This window comes from Tamandua tetradactyla, chromosome 19 (genome assembly GCF_023851605.1).
Source record: "Tamandua tetradactyla isolate mTamTet1 chromosome 19, mTamTet1.pri, whole genome shotgun sequence".
Classification (NCBI taxonomy): Eukaryota; Metazoa; Chordata; class Mammalia; order Pilosa; family Myrmecophagidae; genus Tamandua; species Tamandua tetradactyla.
Genome location: NC_135345.1, coordinates 29159238 through 29180110, shown reverse-complemented (window position 1 = coordinate 29180110; position 20873 = coordinate 29159238). Strand labels below are relative to the sequence as shown.

The following is a 20873-nucleotide window of genomic DNA, read 5'->3' as shown; positions in this document are numbered from 1 at the left end:
AATTCTTAGGATTCATTCTAAATTTACTGGGTAAGAATTTCTAGAGATACTCCTACTGTGTTTCCCAGGCAATTTTATTGCATACCCAAGTGTATCAGCTTCCTACTGCTGCTATAACAAATTAAAACAAACTTAGTGGCTCAATACAAATCTATTCTCTTACACTTCAGGAGATCAGATTTCTGACAATAGGTCTCACTTCTCAAGATGTCAGCAAGACTGGTACCTTCTACATGTTCTGTGAAGAATCTGTTGCCTTACTTTTCCCATCTTCTAGAGACTGCCTCCATACCTTACCTCTTGGTTGTTATTTACATCTTCAAAGCTAGTAGGATAGCACGGTCAAATATTTCACTCTCTCCTTGATCTTAGCAACTTTTCAGAGTCTGATCTCCTGTCTTCTTTTATTGTAAGGACCATTGTGATTATTTTTGGGTCCTCCTGGGTTATCCAGGATGCTATTCCTATCTCAAGATGCTTAACTTAACCATGTCTGCAAATTCCCTTTTGCCATGTTAAGTAGCATATTCACAGGTTTTGAGGATTAGGACATATACATCCCTGGAGGGCTATTATTCCATCTATCATGCCAAATTTTGATAGAACTTGATCCCACACAGCAATAAAACTCTATAATTATATGTTTAACAACAAAAATAAGTACACCACTTACTCATGCATTCATCCATCTGTTGATTAAAATATTAATTCATCATGCTTCAAATATTTGTTTCACATCTACCTGATGTAAGGTACAGAGACAATTCTTGGAAACACAAAATAAGGGGGGGAAAATCCCTAGCCTTATGGAGCTGAATCTTTTGATACAGTTCTTAAACTGAATTTATATATGAATTTATTACCTGCCTTCATTTTCTGGTTGCCAAAGCAAATACAATGCACTGGGTTGGCTTAAACAACAGGAATTTATTGTCTAAGAGTGTTGAGGCTAGGAGAAGTCCAAAATATTGGCCTCACCGAGGTAATACTTTCTCCGAGAAGACGATGGTGTTCTGGAGCTGGCTAAGGACACCCTTGGCCCTTTGCTTTTTTGTCATATGGCAGTGCACATTGCATCCTTTCCTGGATTCTCTCTTCTCTTCTGGGTCCTGTTGGCATTCAGTCTGGCTACTCCCTCTGGCTTTCTTTCCCTGTGGCTTTCTCCAACTTTCACATGTTTATAAAGCACTCCAGTAATCTGGGTTAAAGCACAACCCAATTAATTTGGGCCACACCTTAACTACAGTAACATCCTGCAGAGATCTTATTTACAACAGTTCCACAACCACAGGAATGGCTTAAGTTGAGGAAAGTATTTTTCTGGGCTGCATCTCTCACTCCAACCTAGCACAGTCCATGCTCTGAACCATAAAAAATATATTCTTCCCACTTACAAAACACATTAAGTCCACCACAACATCCCAAAAGCTTTAAGTCATCTCATTAACAATGCTAAGTACAAAGTCTTACCAAATTTGGTCAGGGGCAAGGTCTGTTCCAGGGAACAATTTCCCCGACCGATACAGATTTGGTACCAGGAGTGTTTATTGCAAATCATAACTTATTAGGGGATTTATTATAGGCATTTGGTCACATGACTGTGGAGATGGGTAAGACCATATTCTTCAGGGTAGGCCACAAGCTAGGAACTTCAATGAAGGTTTTTAATGTTTTCCTCAGAAGAAGCTGGCTGGCTTACATAGAAATGGAAATTCTTCTTTCTGTCTACTGAAATCAACAGTGCTCCTTAAACTTATTGGATGAGACATCTCTCATGTTGAAGGCATTCTCCTTATTTAGTTGTAGATGTAATCAGTCATTGATGCAATCAACTACTGATGATTTAAATCTATGCAATATCTTCACAGTAACAATCAGGCCAGTGTTTACTTGATCAAACAACTGAACGCCAATATCTAGCCAAACTGACACATGAATTTGGCTGTCAAAGACCACCACTTGTCAGTCTGACCCATGCATATCTTCTTAAACCATATTTAGTCTCTAAATAGAAACAAAATTGCCTAGCAATGTGCAACTCCTGCATACAACTGGAAACACACTCACTCTTTCCCCAGAAGAGTGTACAAGTCCTTAGATAAGATTCATTCTTAAAGTTAACATTCTATAACTTAAATATTATGATATAAAGTTAATACGATTTAAATTATATAATAAGAGGATATGAGAAGGAAGAAAGCAAACATATTTTCTTCATGTATATATGTAAACATTCACACCAAAACAAAGAGACATTTTTACAACCATTACTGTTCTCATTTCTGTAACTGGTCACAAGGTTGTAGCTCATATTTATATATTTGCTTTTTCAAAAGATAGAGTCCTGGATGCCTTGAAATCCTCAGGGTGTGGATATGTAAAAATAAACTTTAGAGAAGTCTCTAGATTACAATTTCAATAATCGTATTAAATTTCAAAAAGTGTGTTTTAAGCTGCCAAGGTCAGTGGATATTTTAATAATCATTTTCTAGCTGTTTTAAGGAGAGGTAGAGTAGAAATCGCTCAGCATTCTGGAGCTGATAGGGTTCAAATCCCAGGTCTATCACCAAGCAATTATGTGAACTTCTGTAAACCCTTCAATAGCTCTGGACCTAAGGGCCATATTTATGCAGACTAAATTATTTCTGAGTTTCCATCCAAGAGGAAGATTCTATGATCTGTACCTTCAATTTGCTATTGCTTGCATAACCAGATTAATTTAATGCTCTTTCCGGAGTGTTAAGCATCCTTCTAGAGAACACTTACACATAAGGTTATTAGGTAAAATGTTTCTATTTGAAGGAAAAAGAAAAAAACCTTTCCACTATTGCTTTGTATTAATATTTGTTGCTTTAATCTTATAAAGAATAAAATTCCATGCACATGCCATTTCCTATTCTTTTCAATTTTATTCAGTAAACAGTGGGTTTTGTGAGCATGCTGTACCAGGCCCCTAAGCATCTGTAAGTCACAGACTCTTTGATTACCCCCATACTGGAGACACCATTCAATAATTTGCTTTTACTTCTAATTATTCAGCAATGAGTCCATTGTTATTTTGAATCACAAAGTACATTTATTATTATCTTCAAACTTGTTATATTTTGTACCAGCTTCTATAGGAATCACTTTATTCTTCCTTTAAACGACTAATGAAAAATACAAAGACTTTGGTTTACCAAAAACGTGGCCATTAGTCATGAGTGATTTCTTCATTGACACAGATCTACTAATATTTCACATTTTATGATATCAATAATTGTAATTCATAACTTCTATTGCCTTTCATCCATGTACACTACATGGTGAGACAGCTAACACACACACCTATCAAACGTCTTAGAGGATTTCACAAAATTTCTATGGAGTAAATCTCAGGGAATAGCAAATTCCTGTCATCTTGGCTGAAGATGAATGACGATAAACCTGAGAATAATCCCTTTCCTAATACTACCTTAATTGCAACTGTGAAAATACTTAGACAAAGCAAATACATGATCCATTTGAAATACCTTTGCAGGGCAATCATTAAGAAAGGTAGAGTAGTATCTTTATATATTCAGATCTAATTTTCTCTCTGTTATTATACTTCATGTTTCAATATGCTAGAATTATTAAGACCCCCTTTAAAACCTGACATCCATAATCACAATAGCAATAGATGTTGCAGAACATATTTATAATTAAGGGGCTGGAACAATAGTTGTCTTGTCAACCGTGCTGATTCAAAAATGTTATGTACTCCAGAAAAGTCTTGTTTTTCTAATCTTGATTCAATATTGTAAGGTGGGACTTTTTGCTACGATTACTTCCATGGAGATGTGACACACTCAATCGTGGGAGTGACATTTTTATTAAAGGGAGATGTGACTCCACCCATTCAAGGTGGGTTTTGATTAGTTTACTGGAGTGCTTAAAAAAACCCACACAGGGAAACATTTAGGAAAAAGCTTAGACAGATGATGCAGATGTTTGGAAACGCAGAAGCCCCAGGAAATGCCAGGAGCTGAGAAAGCTGACAGAATCTAGATGGGAACCAGAGCCCAGCAGAAATCACCATGTGATTTTCCATGAGTTTCTAAACCAAGAGATGAAACCCAGAGCCTGGCAGTGGAGCAGCTAAGTACGGTCCACAAATGCTTAGAGAGGAAGCTGCTGTATACGGAAGCTAGAAGCAATAGAAGCAGGAACACCAACCAGCTGATACCAGCCACATACCTTCCCATGCGACAGAAGTCAGCTTTCCTTCAAAGTAAAGATATCTTTCCTTAGATGCCTTAATGTGGTCGTTTTTAAGGCCTTAGAACTGTGAACTAAAAACTGCAAAAATCTCCTTTATAAAAGTATATCCATTTCTGGTATTTTGCTTCCTGACAGCATTAGCAAGCTAAAACATCAACCAGTAGAAATATATCAAATCATAATTGGAAGGTTATGCTTTCCTACACATGAATTGCTCATGTACAGAAATATCCCCAAGTAAAGAAATAACTGGATTCTCATGTCAGCAAACTTGTACTTAAACAATACCTGGTAGATAATATACAGAGAAATAATTAAGTTCATCCTGCTATGCATAATTAAAATATGCATTTTTCAATACTATTACCAACTATGGAGTACCTATAATAGGCCAGGCACTCTGCCTCCCAGGATAAGTACGAAGAAAGCGGAGCTTTAAATTTCTTGTTCTCAAAGTCTTCAAGTGGTAGAAAAACAAGGACACACATACATGCCAAACATTATGATTGGTTCACTTTTTTAGAGGCCAAGTACAAATACCTGCTGGGGTGCCCATGTCTATCTAAAGATACATAAAGTATGTTGCCTTTTGGATATCCAAAAGAAGAGAAGATTCCTGGATGATCAAGTGGATGTTATCATAGAGTCAAAAGCAAATTAATAAGTTTGCGTCTTGACTCACATATACAGACTTTTGTAAATTTCAGCAATATGAGGCAGTCAGGTCAAACCTGCCTCTTAGATAAGTGGGCTTACTAAGACTATTTTCTATATCCATAAATCATAGCATATAACGTAGGGTCAGTGTTGACTAAGCATGAAAACAGAATGCTAAAACCCATCTTCTTTCTCTTTCAATATTTCTTAGCATACCAAGAGCTATAACATTTATGGATTGAGTAAGTAATAGGCGTTAACCTGCCAATAATAACACCAACAATGCACATCTATATTTGTATATATCATATGAATATGGTTCCTGCCTCTGAGGGTTTCAGAGAGAAACAGAAAACATTTATTTTAACAAAAATGCTCAGTGCTAGGTGTTAATCTCCCTGGCAATGTATGACCTGGATCCCTGGGATGAGCATGGTCCTGGCATCCTGAGATTCAGAAAGACCTCTTGACCAAAAGGGGAAGAGAAATGAAACAAAATAAAGTTCCAGTGGCTGAGAGATATCAAATGGAGTTGAGAGGTCATTCTGGAAGTTATTCTTATGCAGTATATAAATATCCCTTTTCAGTTTGTGGTGCATTGGAGTAGTGAGAGGGAAATGCCTGAAACTGCTGGACTGTAATCCAGTAGCCTTGATTCTTGAAGATGAATGTATAACTATATAGCTTTTATGGTGTGGCCATGTGATTGTGAAATCTTTGTGACTGACATTCCCTTTATCCAATGTATGGACAGATGAGTAAGAAAATAAAAACAAAAAAATCAATAAATAATAGGGGGGATAAGAAGTGTAGGATATTTGGGGGCTCTTTTTTACTTTTATTTTTATTCTTATTTTAATTGTTTTTGAAGTAATGGAAATGTTCAAAACAGATTGTGATGATTAACGCACAACTATATGATGCAAACCATTGATTGTATACTTTAGATGATTATATGGTATGTGAATATATCTCACTAAAATTGCATATTTAAAAAAATCTCTGTGCTATGTGATATGTGAGTTAGAAAGTGTATATAGAAGGGACTTTAAGAGCACCAGAGGATATAACTTAATGATCTTTCAGGTTGTATATAAGTCAGTAATTTTATGCCTGAACTTTTGCATGATTTTTCATTTATGAATGATAAGACATGATGTAGAGGTAATTTAAATGATAAAAATATCCAGCTGGACCCATGTAGTGATGTTCATACTGCAAACTAAATAAAGCATTTTTACAGCAGCAGATTTCAAAATCATGTACACAATATATAGCTCTCATGCCTACTTAAGCAAATCTATTGCCATCACTTGATCATGCAGAATGTGGGTGAGCAAATCTAAAATCATTGCCAACATGTTAGAATTAGCGGAATGTTTTAACTGAGATGATGTCAATCCCAATAAAATATACCGGATTTGGAAGATGTCTAAAAACTTTTCTTGTGAAAGTTAAATATGAGTTTCCATAAATAAGGTAGAAAGAAACTATTCACCAATAGAAGTAATTAAAGATTACACAACAATATAAATCTTCAGAATTTTAAGAAAGAATATCAAAATTGATTAAAAGAATATAATACTTTTATTGTAAAAAGGAATGGAAACTTGTTCAAAAAGATCTTGAGATGGAAAATTTGACCATACATAGAATGATGTGAATAATATGATCTAGTATCAGGAATGGTTAAACCAAAAAGTCTATTTCTTTATAATTTGGATATTTCAATGTTATCAAAGTTTGTTTTCATTCATTCATTTTTTTTTCATTTATCACTGTATCCCACAGTAATTAACTTATGCTATGTATATTTATTCAACATGTTTTGAATAATTTACATTCTGGCTTCTTCAATTAACTACTTGAGGGACTGAGGTTCACTTGATGAAGGATGGATGGAAAACAGTAATATAACATGAATTCACTGTGTGCTGTTTTAAATCTGTTATGTACCCTCAAAATACTACGTTCTTTAAATCTGTTCTTATAGGGGCATGCCTGTTGTGGATAAGCCCTTTCAATTGAGTTGTTTCAATTGAGATGTGACCAATCAATTCAAGGTGGATCTTAATTTTTACTGAAGTCCTTTAAGACAGCTCATGGAAGGAGAGAGCTCAGAGACAGAAACACCCTGGGAGAAACAAGCAAGGATCCACAGAAGCCCATAGATATTTTAGAAAGAAGGACCAGCAGATATTGCCATGTGCCTTCCTACATAGCAGAGGAACCCTAGATTGCTCCAGCCTTTCCTCCAAGAAGGTGAATATCAATCTTCCCCTTGGTGCCTTAATGTGGACATTTTTATGACCTTAGAACTGTAAATTTGTAACCTAATAAATTCACATTGAAAAAACTAACCCAATTCTGCTATACTGCATTCCAGCAGCTTTAGAAACCAAAACACCATGAGAGGTAACCATGTGTTGTCAGTGGAGTACCAAATACACTCATCTAATTCTCAACGAAGATTAGAGAAGTAGTTAGGGAAGACTTTCTAGAAAACTAGTGCCTCCGTGAGTCACAATGGGGAAACAGGAATAATTTATTCAGGCAAAAATAAAAAGATGGGCAATAAAATGAGAAGCTATAACAAATGAGAAGGCGTAATAGAGAGTCAAAATTGAAGAAATGACAGTATCTCAGTAGAAGAAGTTATAAAATAACTGTGAAAACTGGATAAAAGGAGGTAGATAGAAGCTATAAGATGTTTACATGTTGTATTAAGCATTTGTATTTTACTCACAAGTGTATGAGTTAAGTGAATTAGCTTTGGAATCAGACAAACCTTACTCTGCTATTTCCTGGTTGTGAGAAATTAGGAAGAATGCATTGATTTCCAAGCCATAATTTCTACGTAAATAATATAGCCACAAAAATAGTCCTGAATGACAGGGTTGGTGAAGAATTAAAGTGAGCTGGGTCATGTATAATGTCCATCACAGTGAAAGGGACCGTAGCTAGTCTCCAAGTAATAATGTCAATGATATCATCATCAAGATAAAAATAGTAAGATGGGAAAAGTGAATGAAAATAAGAGATCAGGAATCATTTCAGAGAAGAAAAAGAAATTTGTCAAACAGAAATGAGACAGAAATACAGTCACAAATGATCAATTTTTTTTTCCTATATGTTCATTCTGTTTCTCTGGAACACCCTGACTAATGTAGGAAACTTTCATATTATTTATATAGTGAAACATGGCATAGAATAGAGTTTTTCAAAGTACAGAAATGGTCTTCAAATAACTATATTTTATCAATAGAAAAACCAAAAACCTACTCTTAGGCTGAAATGTAGTGAAAACTCTGGGTTTTTATCGGCATTTTCCTTAAATAATTTTTCTATTTTTTCTGCTTGCTCTTAATTTATTTTAGGCTGAGTTTATCCTTCTATTTTGCCTTTCATCTGAAATGTTTCATTTAACCACAGTAGGATGATTTAACTTTAGAGTATCCAGAGGCTGCAAGTGGCTCCTTGTTGAAATTTCTGCTTGACGGGACACTGCTAATTAAATGTACACTTAAATAATTATTTGAAAATGCAACTGTATTTTCATCCACTCCATATGTAATAGTTCTTGAAGTGCTGAAATGAGAGCTTATTTTTTAAATGAAACAATATTTGTTGAAACTTACCAAAAAAAGACAGTGCCAGTATCATCTTTGCCTGCATAGTTCACAGAAAGTTGAAACACTGTTATTTAAAAACGTACCCTGCTTAAACACTACCCACGAACCATCTGATCTTGTCTTTTTAATTCAACTTTCATGCTGATGCTAAATCTTAAGTATTTTCTCATGAAGGCAAATTTCTCAATTATTAACCTCAAGAGCCTGAAAGAAAACATGGGCATAGCCTCCTAAGCACATCAGATACATTTCCTCGAAAATATACTTGGCATGGAAGAGATGGCACGCACGTCTTGATGACAATAATAACTGAAAGAAAAACAACATGCTATTATTGCATAGTTACTTGAATGAATTGATCAACATTTCTAATGTAACTTTGAGTTCCTACTTAAAAAAATAAATTAATCACAACCTATTAAAACGTGTTACTTGATTTTCACTTTCTTTTTTCATATTTGTTTGCAAGGGATATCATTTTAAAAGGAAATCCATTGCATTTTAGTTTGGTAGAGTATTATTTTAATAGCTTGCACATAGTTCTAATATAGCAGCAATTTAAAATAATACACAAGAGATAATCTATACCAAAGAGTTAGCTCTGCCTAGATGACACTGGTTGTACAACAGAGAACGAATTGTATAGACACAACTCCTGCTGTACATGTGCTAATTATTTAACTGTGAAGAAAAATCTAGACATGGGTACCTACAATCAAGAATTGTATGTGCTAAGAGACATATGATTGGTACAATTGAGTAAGAAATCCTTTTTGACTGCTAGAGCTGAAATGCTCAATTCTTTTCTAATTCTATAAAAGATGTATTATTTAGAATAAGGTTTTGCTCAGAGTATATGTCTGGTTCTTCTTTAATATCATTAAATGGTCATTAAAGGCTACTGCAAAGAGAACATATAAATTAAATGATATTAGGGATACAGCAACTTCAGTAGACAAGATGATAAATTACTGTGAGGAGAGTTGGCTCAAACAAAAACAGCAATAAGGGCAGATGGTAGAAGCAGCTTTCCTAGAAAATGCAGTAACCTAGCTGTCACAGTTTACCAGGCTTTTGGAAGGCTGACCATAAAGTAAGTGCAAACCTGACCCAAACCATAGCCTGAGAAATACACTCTCACAGAACTCAATATTTCCAGAGGTTAGCTTGGACCATCTTCCAGGACATTACAATAACTTTTGGTCTGCTTTTGGTCCATAATCAAGAAGCATGGACAAGATTTTTTTGAATTCTGGAAGTGAAAGCAAGTTGGAAAAAGGTCTATTTCATTTGCAGCAGTCTTTATCTTCCCCATTCCTGCTAGGAGCCACTGGGATATAAAGAAAGAACCCTAACGGCAATTGTACTTGTAACATAACAGAGGAACCAAGACTCAAACCCCAGGAAGATTTGAATTTTGGGAAGATGGTGGTCAATTTTCTAAGGTTAATCTTCTCTATGAGAGGACACTGAGAGACAGAAAGATAGATACTGATTAATAATCAGGAATCAATGTACCTCTTCCAAAGCAAATGGGCTAACGTAAGCTGCTCTATTGAAGTTTTACAGCATACATAGCTTATGAACAATACGCAATTTTTAAAGCAGTGGTTTTCAACCATGACTGAATTTTAGAATGACCTAGAGGAGCTAATTTATAGTAATCCTGTTCTGGGCCCCATCTCAGACCAATTATATCAGAATCTCTGACAACATAAATCTCCATAGTTGAATCTAATATGCAGCAAGGATTAGAAACTACTGGTCTAAGGACTTATAGAATGGTTGAAATGTATTTTGATGAAATTGAATATTTGTCATGTTGAATTTGTTCAGATGTGACCTGGATGAAGGTAAATATCATCTGTGCCTCACAATGGTTGTAATAAACAATTGTGAGAGGACCCATTGACCTCAGACACTTTCAAATAAATATAATGAGGTTTTCTCCAGATGCTAAATATTAATTACATTCTTTGACATTATTCATATCTTTTAGGCTTTGTATGCAGCTTATTTCTTATGTGAGTATATGTGAACTTGATCATTTGCAAGAAATTGACCCTACTGGGATTTTACCCTTTTGTTAGTGTTGTCACTGGGGGCAAATATGAATATAAACTGGAACATTCTATTTAGATGTATGCTTTAGTCCTGAACTAAGTGTCACTAGACTTGAGTTCTTTCTGCCTTTTGTCCCAAGGATTGGGTTAACAATTGACCTATCTGAATATTACCATCTAATCTCTAAAATTTGACTTAATGATATTTAACATGCCCATAAATAATGGCCATTTTAAAGAGCAAAATAAACAAACTTAAATAAGTAAACTGAATGAATGCAAGTCATTGTAGGTGATATATACCATGAAGTTATTTTAATATACTGTTTGGAGTAGGTTTTCCTTGATTTTTTTGTTATATAGGACACACATCTATTTGGTTTTAAAAGCTAAGGACTAAGTATAAAACTAAAAACACCTGAAAGAATATGTGATGAAGCTGAACTTATTTTTCTCACTTCTTTGAGTAGGAAAAAAAGTGTCCAGCTTGGAGCCAAGATTAGACAGAAGCAAAAGTTCATGTTCTGGAGTCTTCCTAAAAGTGATGTTCTACCTCATCCAAACTCAACTGAATGGAAGGATAATGAAACTTTAGATAGGATGTGGAGAATCTGAAAGAGGGTTTAATTCTTCACTTCAGAAATGCATTACAGAGAGATAAAAATTCTATGTGGCAAAAAAGCAGGAGGGTAGGAAACTAAAGTTTGATGTTTCTAGGTAGAGAGGGCCTTAAGCTCCATCATATTGTTTTTAGAATTAGTCAAGTGCCTCCAAAAGGAGGAGCAAGAGAGCTTTGCTAGAGTCAGATGAAGAGAAGACTGCAGTTGGGAATAAGGGACAAAACACTTCAACCGTTAGGTAACAGAGGATGAGGAAAAACCAGGCAAGCCACAGTAGATAATAGAGTTGATAAATGGAGATCAAGGGCCAGATGTGTCGATCCCCAATTCTGGAGCAATATAAAAGCATTGCAACCACTACTCCAAACCTCCATAACATAAAGACAATCAAGTAAATGGTGGAAAATAATTCAAATGGGGATGACATTTTTTTTCACCATTTATCAGAACTGAGTTTGAATCAGAAATTGTTTTGTTGTAGAATATAAAAGTCATAGTTTATGCATGCCTGAGTCTGTAGCCTAGATTTATACCTAATATGAGTAAAAGTACAGAATTGGTACCAACAGTGCCAAAAACATGCAGAGAATGCCCTTTGATCTATAAAAGAATGAATTCTCTGGATGTTTCCAAACTGTTGATAATCTAGATTCCAGAGAGACTTTGCCTTGTTAATCTCTCTCATATCAGAGCTCCCTGAATTCTTGCCTGAAATCATGTCTGAATTTAGTGCCATGCCACTCGTCTCACACCTCTCCTTACTGCTTTGTTTTTGTTTTCTTAGTGTTAGACTAAGCTTACTTGGACATAAAACAGTCTACAACTTTCAAGTTAACCCTGCAGTACCACCCACCATTCTGAGATCATGTAGTGTGCAGCTTATGCATTAGGCAAATTCACATTAAGCTTTCTTGTTTATAAGGGATGTCCAGTATAACATGTGAGAAAACAGCTTAACACATTTCCACTATGTATAGCTAAAATATGCAAAACTTAAAATGGCATGAGAAAGATTTATCTCCAAGTATTATTTGGTTACACCATTGGCTTTTCAATGGGTCTGGAGGGAAAAACAGAAGGTCGGTTAGTAACCGAAATGAAATGAAGCTAGAGAATGACTTGTAAGCTGGAGAGAGCTGGGTCTGAATGTTGCAGAGGAATAAGGAGCATAGTCAACGGCCCAGGGAAGAGCTGCCACACAGCAAGCCAAATTATCTCCGGCCATTCAACAATGAGCCAGTATTCATGCGACTCCCCCAAATCAACCAAACAACAATTTTTAAAAAAGGGTAGAAAACTTATGGTCTCTGAGTGGAAATGAGTGCATGAATTGTATACTTTAGCTTCAATTTCTTGAAATATGATGAACTCGTTTATACAGACTACCCTTCAATTAACGACTGCTTTTATCTAAGATGAGAAGTAAGATGTTGCAAAGAGACTCAAAATTAGTGACTAAAGAAAATGGAAATATGCAAGTGCAAGTGTATTTCCTTCAAATAGTAGTATGTAAGTGTCAGGTTGGTGGACTCTAGACATGCTTAAGAATTGAGAGGACAAGAGAGATAAGACCTTGGTCCCTTCTTGCTCAACTATGGTGGAAATGAACTGAATTAATAGGGGGTGTCTCTATTTGTGGGGGCATCAGTGAAACTGTCATTAAACAAGGCCAAACAAAACAAAATATCAAAGTGACATAGGATGTTTTAGAACGTCTGACCATGTGTTTTCTGTCTCACAAATCAGAGTGGCCATGTGCCAGTTGCAAAGAATAAGAATATGTTCAGGAGCAGGTCAGAATTTGTCTTGTTATATGCCTGAAGGAAAAAGGACAGCATCTGCTCCTGTCATTTGAATTTGACATTATAAAAAGATACAGATCTGAAAAGATAGTTCTCAAGTGAGTATCAGAAGGGAAGAGAACATTTCTGGGGGGAGAGGTGACAGGTAAAATCTATTGTATTGTTATAATTTCACTAGCATCAAAATGTATGTTCATCTGTATATATGAGGCCTGTTAAAAGAGTGGGTTAATTTAGCATATTTTCATTTCTCAGGCATTTGCACAAGGAAATCATATTTCCTTGGAAATGAACTTTTATTAGTTTATTTGTAGATTTAATAAATTTGCTTATTCCGAACATTTACACTGCCTTTCTCATTCTGCAGTTTTAAGCTAGCCTCAATACACTGAAGTATAGCCAGCTTTGCAAATACACTGTAACACCAAAAAGGCTGGAATGCACATAATTTGAAGAGTGAAAATGGCTTGAGAGTATGCAGCCTCATTATCCATAGGTATGTAACCAAAATCTGTGTTTAGGTATTTAAATATAAATAGTTCCTGATATCTGGACTGTGACAGACATAAGTCACATTATCACTTCCTAATTGCCTCCATTACTAACTTCATTATTTTCTTTTAGCTTTAAGAAAACCCTGTGTGAGCTCATGGGGCTCAACTGCTTAAGGTAAGAGAGAAATGAGCACTCTTCTGTGAGTACATTGCTGTGATTTTATTGATACACATCACACTCCAACCCCGGGTTATGCTAAATGAGTGACTAAAACGGTAGTAGGGGAGCTTACTGCATATGTGGGCTCCCTTATTAACTCAAACACCTAAAGCCTGCCCTGCCTATCATATTTTCTAGTCTCTTCTAGTTCATATCATCTTGTCTCCTGGAGCCCATGGTGCAGTGCTGTACCTAGAGGGGCATTTTGCTGTTTTCAGATAACAGGAATATTTTACAATTGACATTCTTCCCCCACCATTGAGATGCAATTTATTTTTTTAAGAAAAATATCCAGTGTTCTGCTGTATTAAGCAATAGAACTTTAATTTTCCCAGAAGTATATAAAGTCTGAAGGATTGAACTGAAAATACAGATCACATTTTCTTAGTTGCCAATAAAAATGGGAAAATTAGTTCTGTTCTATACATGCACTTTAGGGCATATTGCGTTGGTGGTTGATGTTTTTCAAAAATACCCTCTCCAGAGCTTTCCTGTCTCTGATTATCAGATGATAATCTTGAAATCCTTTTGCCCTTTTCTGTTTCATGCAGTTATTTAAACTTCATTTATGGATTTATATAATATATTCACAGAATGCCTGTCAGGGTTGCAGGTTTTATTAATTTTTAGAATCTTTCTTGGGCAAATTGCTAACTAAATTTTTCATCTGCATTGAAAGAGATATAACATCATGGAAATCACATCAAAATAGCTCATTGAAAAGTGAAAAATGCAAGGCATTCCTTTTGAAATTTGTAAGAAATTATTTAATAGGACTTTACTGTGTCTCTGTGTATGCTAATCACTGTGCTAATATAATGTCCAACATCCAGCCCCTGGTACCAATTTAGAGAGGCTGCGAAGCATCACATAAGCACAGTATGGGATGCAGGGAATATACATTATATAATTTATATACGATATTATATAATAATGCAAAGAGTGCCATTTGAATAAAGTTCTGTTTCAGCCATACTATCTTTAAAACACTAAGCAGGTTATTTACTTTGAAATTGGTAATAATAATAATAATACCTACTTCAGGGAACTGCTCTGAAAAATAAATAGGGCCATACACATAAAATTCTTAGAACAGTGTCTGGCCTGTAGTAAGCTTTAAATAAATGTCAGTTATTTTTAGTACTATCCTCAAAACAGACTCAGAATAAAGGGTTGTATTCAGAGTTAAGGAAGCTAAGAGGAGGGAAATGAGAAACCTTGAATAAAAGAAGACGTGCATCCACAGAGGTGATGAATTAGGTGCATCGTTATGAATTAGTAGAAATTTGACTTGGTGCAGTTGTTATAATGGGTATGGGTGTCTTCATGCATGAGTATGCATGTGTGTGTGTGTGTGTGTGTGTGTGTGTGTTGGGACATAGGGTCAGTACATGTGGGTGGTTAGAGAGAGTTTTAATTTTCATTTCTTTCAAATAATGAAGTAGGGTCATTAAACTCATCTTACGTGTATCATTCTTTGATTGCAATGTAATCAACTTTGGCTTATTATTTAAAAAGGAAATTTATTGGAAGGTTGGGGGAATGCATGTGATCAAATTCAAGGGTGAAGAACCAGCCCTAGAGAAGTAAGGAAGACAGCAGTCTTGAGAATTCTATTCAAGAATATTCTTAAGTTGTCTCTACTAGAATGAATAGATTCCAACTGCTTTTTTCATGCTTCCTCTGAAGAGTCAATGTTTCTGTGATGGTTTTGACCCAGCCCCCTGCCAGGGTATCCCATTCTCTTTCTGTTAAAGGATTGATGTCAAAGCATACCACACCGGAGATGGAATCACAGGTAGTCTGATGGTTTATCATTCTGGAATGTGGATGTGTGCTGGGGGTACCAGAGAAAGGGAGACCATACCAACTTGGTAGAGAGAATGAAAACAGCATATTCCTGGAGGAGCCAGGTCAGGGGTGTTTGAATAATATTGGGAGAGTACTAATGGTAGGTGGCTTCTCCCATGGCCAGAAAGGAAGAGCGAAAGTGTAGGGTGGGTTGTCTAAGGCTTAGCTGAAGTCCAGTCTTATCTCTCCCCTGTTCCCACCGACAGAGAAACTTACTGATGCTGCCTTGGTAATGTGACCACCCCTTGATTATGGGAGTGACTTTCACTTTTGCTTACATGTTTACTAAGATTCCACACGTTGGGAGATGGCTATTCTGCAAAAGGTTAAATTAAAAAAAAAAAAAAGAAAAGAAAAAACTAATACCAAATAGGCAGATAATCAGCAGGGTCAACAACTAGCTGTGGGAGTGTTATGACTCCCGGAAAAAAGATTTTCTTCCAATGTTTCCTAATAAAATAAGAAAGAGAAGGAATACATTTGGGGAGGAAAATGTGTTGGAAGAGATAGGGAAACAGAGAAGGAAAGGAAAAGGAGAGAAGGAGAAAGATTTAAAACACATAAATAGAAATACAAGAGATAGCATTCAGATTTTAAATTTAATTTTCTTCTTTGTAATCTCTATTATACACAAATCTTTGCTATCTCTAATTCCATAAACTGTCTTTATGTTTGTTGCAGATTATTAGGTATGCTGGCCTCTAAAGAATTCTTGAGATGAAGTGCTCACCATGACATAAAGAAATGGATTCAATACATATCAAATTGTTTTTAATGAGTGTGCACAAACAAGCTCATATAACCTCATTCTGTGAGATTTTCAATACTTGAGAATCCTTTGAATAATTACATGTGTGTATGTGGGACACTTAACACAGACCAAAATATTTTGAAAAATATAAAATTTTTTAAACATTCCATATTTCAAAGTAGTTAATTAAAATGTTTATTCTATTTTTAGATTCTTTTCTTGACTAATTAACTTTTACTACAACTGGTCCAGGGAATGATTACAGCTTCTCCAAAGATCATTACATTTAAAAAAGTGGACAACGTTCATTGCAAATTTTTTAAAGAAGACTATAACCTTTCCACCAAGATATAAATAAATTACTTGATGACATTAATAATTTCAAATTATATTCAAAATTGATTCAAAGCTACATGCTTTCATTCTGTGCATCACTGAGCAGAAATTAGTTTCTGACACCTCTTCTGATTCACAAGGTAATATAATCTCCCACTGTTCTTAGCCTCATCACAGTATGTTAATAACTTTATCTCAACACAAATAACAGTCTATGCTATTGAGTCATATGCATTATTCCCTAGTCCTTTCTGAAATAATTAGAATAGAAGCTTATTTTCATCCTTATGGTCTGTCTGCTTCATAAAAGGCTGAGTATTTGTCGTGGCCCAGAGCACGAGCTCCCTCCAAATGGCCTGTAACAACTTGCTTTACCCAAGAACAAAGCTCAAGAAAGAAAACAATCTACTCAATAGGAGAAGACTATAACCAAGGGTGTAAAAATGGAATTGATTGTATCTTATTCTTAAATACTAATATTAGTAAAATGTCAGGTCTTAAGCCTCTGAAATGATTACACTAGAGACCCAATAGTCTCATACTGCATGAAATGTCTTTGGTCTAAATTTATATATCACCCCTTGCACTCCCACCCTGTTCTTTGCCAAGTACTAAACCTCTGGCATGGCTGGCACCAGAGAACCTCTCCTGTTCCTAAGTCCCAATAAATCTATGTCTACTTCTGGGCCTGGCACGTTTTACAATCTTGCAGCAGCACCAGACTGTACTCTTCTTGAACTTTGGGCCCAAACAGCATTTGATCTAGGACTCAATGTAATTGACCTTCATTTTAAATAATAAAATGATTGCAGCAAGGTGCCAGGGAATAAACAGGGAATTAGACATAGAACGTCATTTCTTCAGGTCCATGCCATCCAGCTGCATAAACCTGAGAAAACGCTTAAAAAAAAAAGTTTTGAGTACATGTGTGACTCCCTGGGTTGTTTTGAGGAGCAAAAGATATATATTTTAGAAATATTTCCTAATAGTAAAAAAAAAAAAAAAATCATTGTTATTGAATTTAATATGCTTCTACATATGCTTGAGAATAACTGCTTTATTTTTCAATATGCAAAAACAAGTAGGACCGTCTTGGTACTAAAAAGAAGAGAAGGAGCTTAGGTCTGAACATGAGGTTTTCTTTAAAATATTAAGGAAATCTAAGCTTCTACAAATAAGTTTGGATTAGGTTCAATTTTGGCTCCTATCAGTCCTGGGGCCAGAAATTTTATATAACTCAAGGAAATGTTTTTAGTGATGTTTTTTGAATACTTATGGTCTAAAGATTCTGCTACCTCTTATGGATATGAATGAAAATCAATGGAAAAAGTCCCTCATTCCTGTGAGAGATAAAGAAAAGTAAATTAAAATAGCAATAACATGTGATGAATAAAAGGAAAAACAATGTACTTTAGAAAACATTTGAGTCATGTTTCTCATGGCATTTGCTATTAAGCTCTTATGAAAGCAGTACTATAAAACCAGTGATGTGCTAGAGCCATCTCCAAGGTGACATGTGCATTGATTCCCATTTTTCTATTTTCAGTGATGCCACGTTGGTAGTTTCAAATTGACCTGGGTGGGGTTATTTCTATCACAGTAGTAAGCAGATACTACAAATAAGACCTCTCCCAAACCTCAACCCCAAGAGAGCCATTTGTTAAACATTTATCAACTCACATTGTATACAATTTTAAAACAAAAGAGGTGAAGAGAAAGCCATGTATTTTTAAGGCTTTGAGCTGGGACATAGTTAACATTTTTCTCTTTTCTCTGAAGATGTTATAATAGAGTGATGATTTTTCTTTTACTCTTTACTGGAAATCTGCAGAACAAATAGAACAAACAACTCAAAGCTCCACATGAGAGACAGAATGATTTTCCTAATAAAATGTAAGATGAGTTGAGTGCTAATTTTAAGATGGGGTTAAATAATTTCAAGAATGTCACCATCAACTGATAGGCTCATTATTTCATATGACAGATAACAATAGCTATAATCATAAGTTATAACTCAATGCATAGTAAAAATGAAATGGAAGATTCTGAAAATGGATCAAGTACTGGCTGCAGTGTTCAAATGTCCTCAGGCAATAACAACTTGCTTAAATACCTACTGAAATTCAAAGTGCTTTCCTAGATTGAGTGCAGTTTTGCTTAGTACAAATTAATTTCCCAGTTTTGTTTTTCACTGGTGAGCACCAAGAATTCATGTGCTACTGCCAACAAATAAGACTTCATGTGTTTCTTGAAATAATTATTTGTATAAAATAGAACTTCCAGAAGCCAGTTTTTGTAGCCTGCAGCTATTCCTTCTCCAATGAGTACTCTAAAATCATTAACTTTTAGCAATTACTTCTGTACCAAACCATTATCTTTCTAAGCCAATCAGTTTGTACACATTTTCATCACAACAAAGTCTATAGATTAGGAAATAAAATCCACCTGTTCGGATACCTTGTTGAAGTCAGATTTTCATTTAGGAATTGCTTTTTTTTTTGGTTTATGAAATTATATAAGCCTAATGAATTCTTCAGTATTGTTCTTTTCTAATGACATTCCACCGTCCCTCCCAAGTTTACTTTAACATGGAACAGTATTTGAAACTGTTGTAAATGAGTAAACGCTATTTCCCATGAATTGCTACAAGTGGGAACAGTATTGCTGATACTTCTTAGGGATCTGTACACTGAGAACTGTTTATTAGACCCTCTGTGGTCTGCTGGGGGCAGAAGTTATTTACACTTATGAGTGAGGCTCTAATTACTGACACTTCCTGAAGGCAGGTGGAGGTTAGCAAGTAAAGGAAAGAGAACAAAGTCAAGAACAAATAACAACATTTTTCTCCAGCCCAAGCAGAAAAGAGTAGAAAATAGGAGCTTCTCATTGCATTTTCCAGAGGATGTACCAAAGACTATTCCTTATATCAAAGGCCTATAGTTCTAAGGCACATGAGGAATTATTGAAGAGACATGGAGTTCTGATACTTTTTTGACCAAGATCTGCTCTAGATTTGTGAGACATCTTCTCTACAATTGATGAGATCAGTTCCCAAAGGAGTGAGAAGTTGTTACAGGCTGAGAGGTTACATATGCAAGACTCTATTCCAGTAGGGGCAATCAGAGATTTGAGAGCCAGATAGATTTGAATGGAAAATGTGATTAACTTGATAGATTTGCATATTTGGCATATTTGGCTATGTGTCTTCACTTCTCCAAACCCTGAATGCTTCAATTCTGACATGGTTGCAAAATGTTAGCTAGCATGCATTGAGTATTTAAACATACTTGGCATCAGATTAGAATCTTTACCTCCCTTATCTGTTTTAATCCTTTAGGTAGATCTGGCCATTACTTCCATTTTCCATTAAGGAATTGAAGTTTTACAGTGACTACATAGTTTGCCCAGTCGCATCACCAGCAAATAGCAGAATTAGAATTCAAATCAGGAAGTCTAATTCAAAAGCTCAATTTCTTATCCATTATGCTTTAATAATCACTATATTCTCACATAGATGAAACTATCTGAAATGCTTAGGAGATGTGTATCAGCCAGAGTTCTCTAGAGAAACAAAATATATAAAGAAACATATGCGTGTAAATATTGAGAAATTTATTATAGAATTCATCTCACATGACTATGGGGATTAGCACATTTAAATTTTGTGGGGCAGGTTGCAATTTGGAAATCTGATGAAGGTGATGTTGAATATAAGCCAGGAAAAGCTGGGTGGCTCAAGCAGTGATACAAATTCTTTATGACTGCTGAAATCCTCAGTTCTAACTCTAAGGCTTTCAACTGATTGAATGAGGTGACTCCTGCCATCACTACTGACTATCTTATTTGTTGATTGTAGATGTAATCACTGTAGATGTAATCAACTGACAAATGATTTCAGCTTGTTTATAAAATACCTTCACTGTAAAAATCAGGCCAATGTTTGCTTGACCGCACAACTGGACATCAGAACCCAGGGAAGTCGCGGTATGAAATTAACCATTGCAAGATGTATTCATTTGTTATTGCTATGTAACAAAATTCCACAAATTTAGCAACTTCAAACAATACCCATTTATTAGCTCACGGTTCAGTAGTTTAGGAGTCTTTCATAGGGTACCTGGATTCTCTGCTCAGAGGAGCACAAAGCTGAAATCAAGGTACTATCTAGGCTTGTTTCTCATTTAGAGTCCCTGGGGGGAAAATAT

The 20873-nt window shown here is 35.4% G+C and overlaps 2 long non-coding RNA genes across 5 annotated transcripts in view; one reads left to right on the top strand and one right to left on the bottom strand.

Annotated features, from left to right (window-relative positions):
- Nucleotides 1-16453, top strand: part of LOC143663541 (uncharacterized) — an 80316-nt gene extending 63863 nt beyond the window's left edge. For 2 of the 3 annotated variants that reach the window (XR_013166019.1, XR_013166015.1), the window contains 4 exons: nucleotides 13384-13512; nucleotides 13641-13685; nucleotides 15488-15528; nucleotides 16263-16453. This is a non-coding gene — a long non-coding RNA (uncharacterized LOC143663541). The remainder of the gene's footprint in view (nucleotides 1-13383; nucleotides 13513-13640; nucleotides 13686-15487; nucleotides 15529-16262) is intronic. The other variant, XR_013166018.1, reaches the window with a different exon arrangement.
- The window catches only part of LOC143663542 (uncharacterized), a 58741-nt gene that overhangs the window by 7660 nt on the left and 30208 nt on the right, over nucleotides 1-20873 (bottom strand). The window lies entirely within an intron of this gene.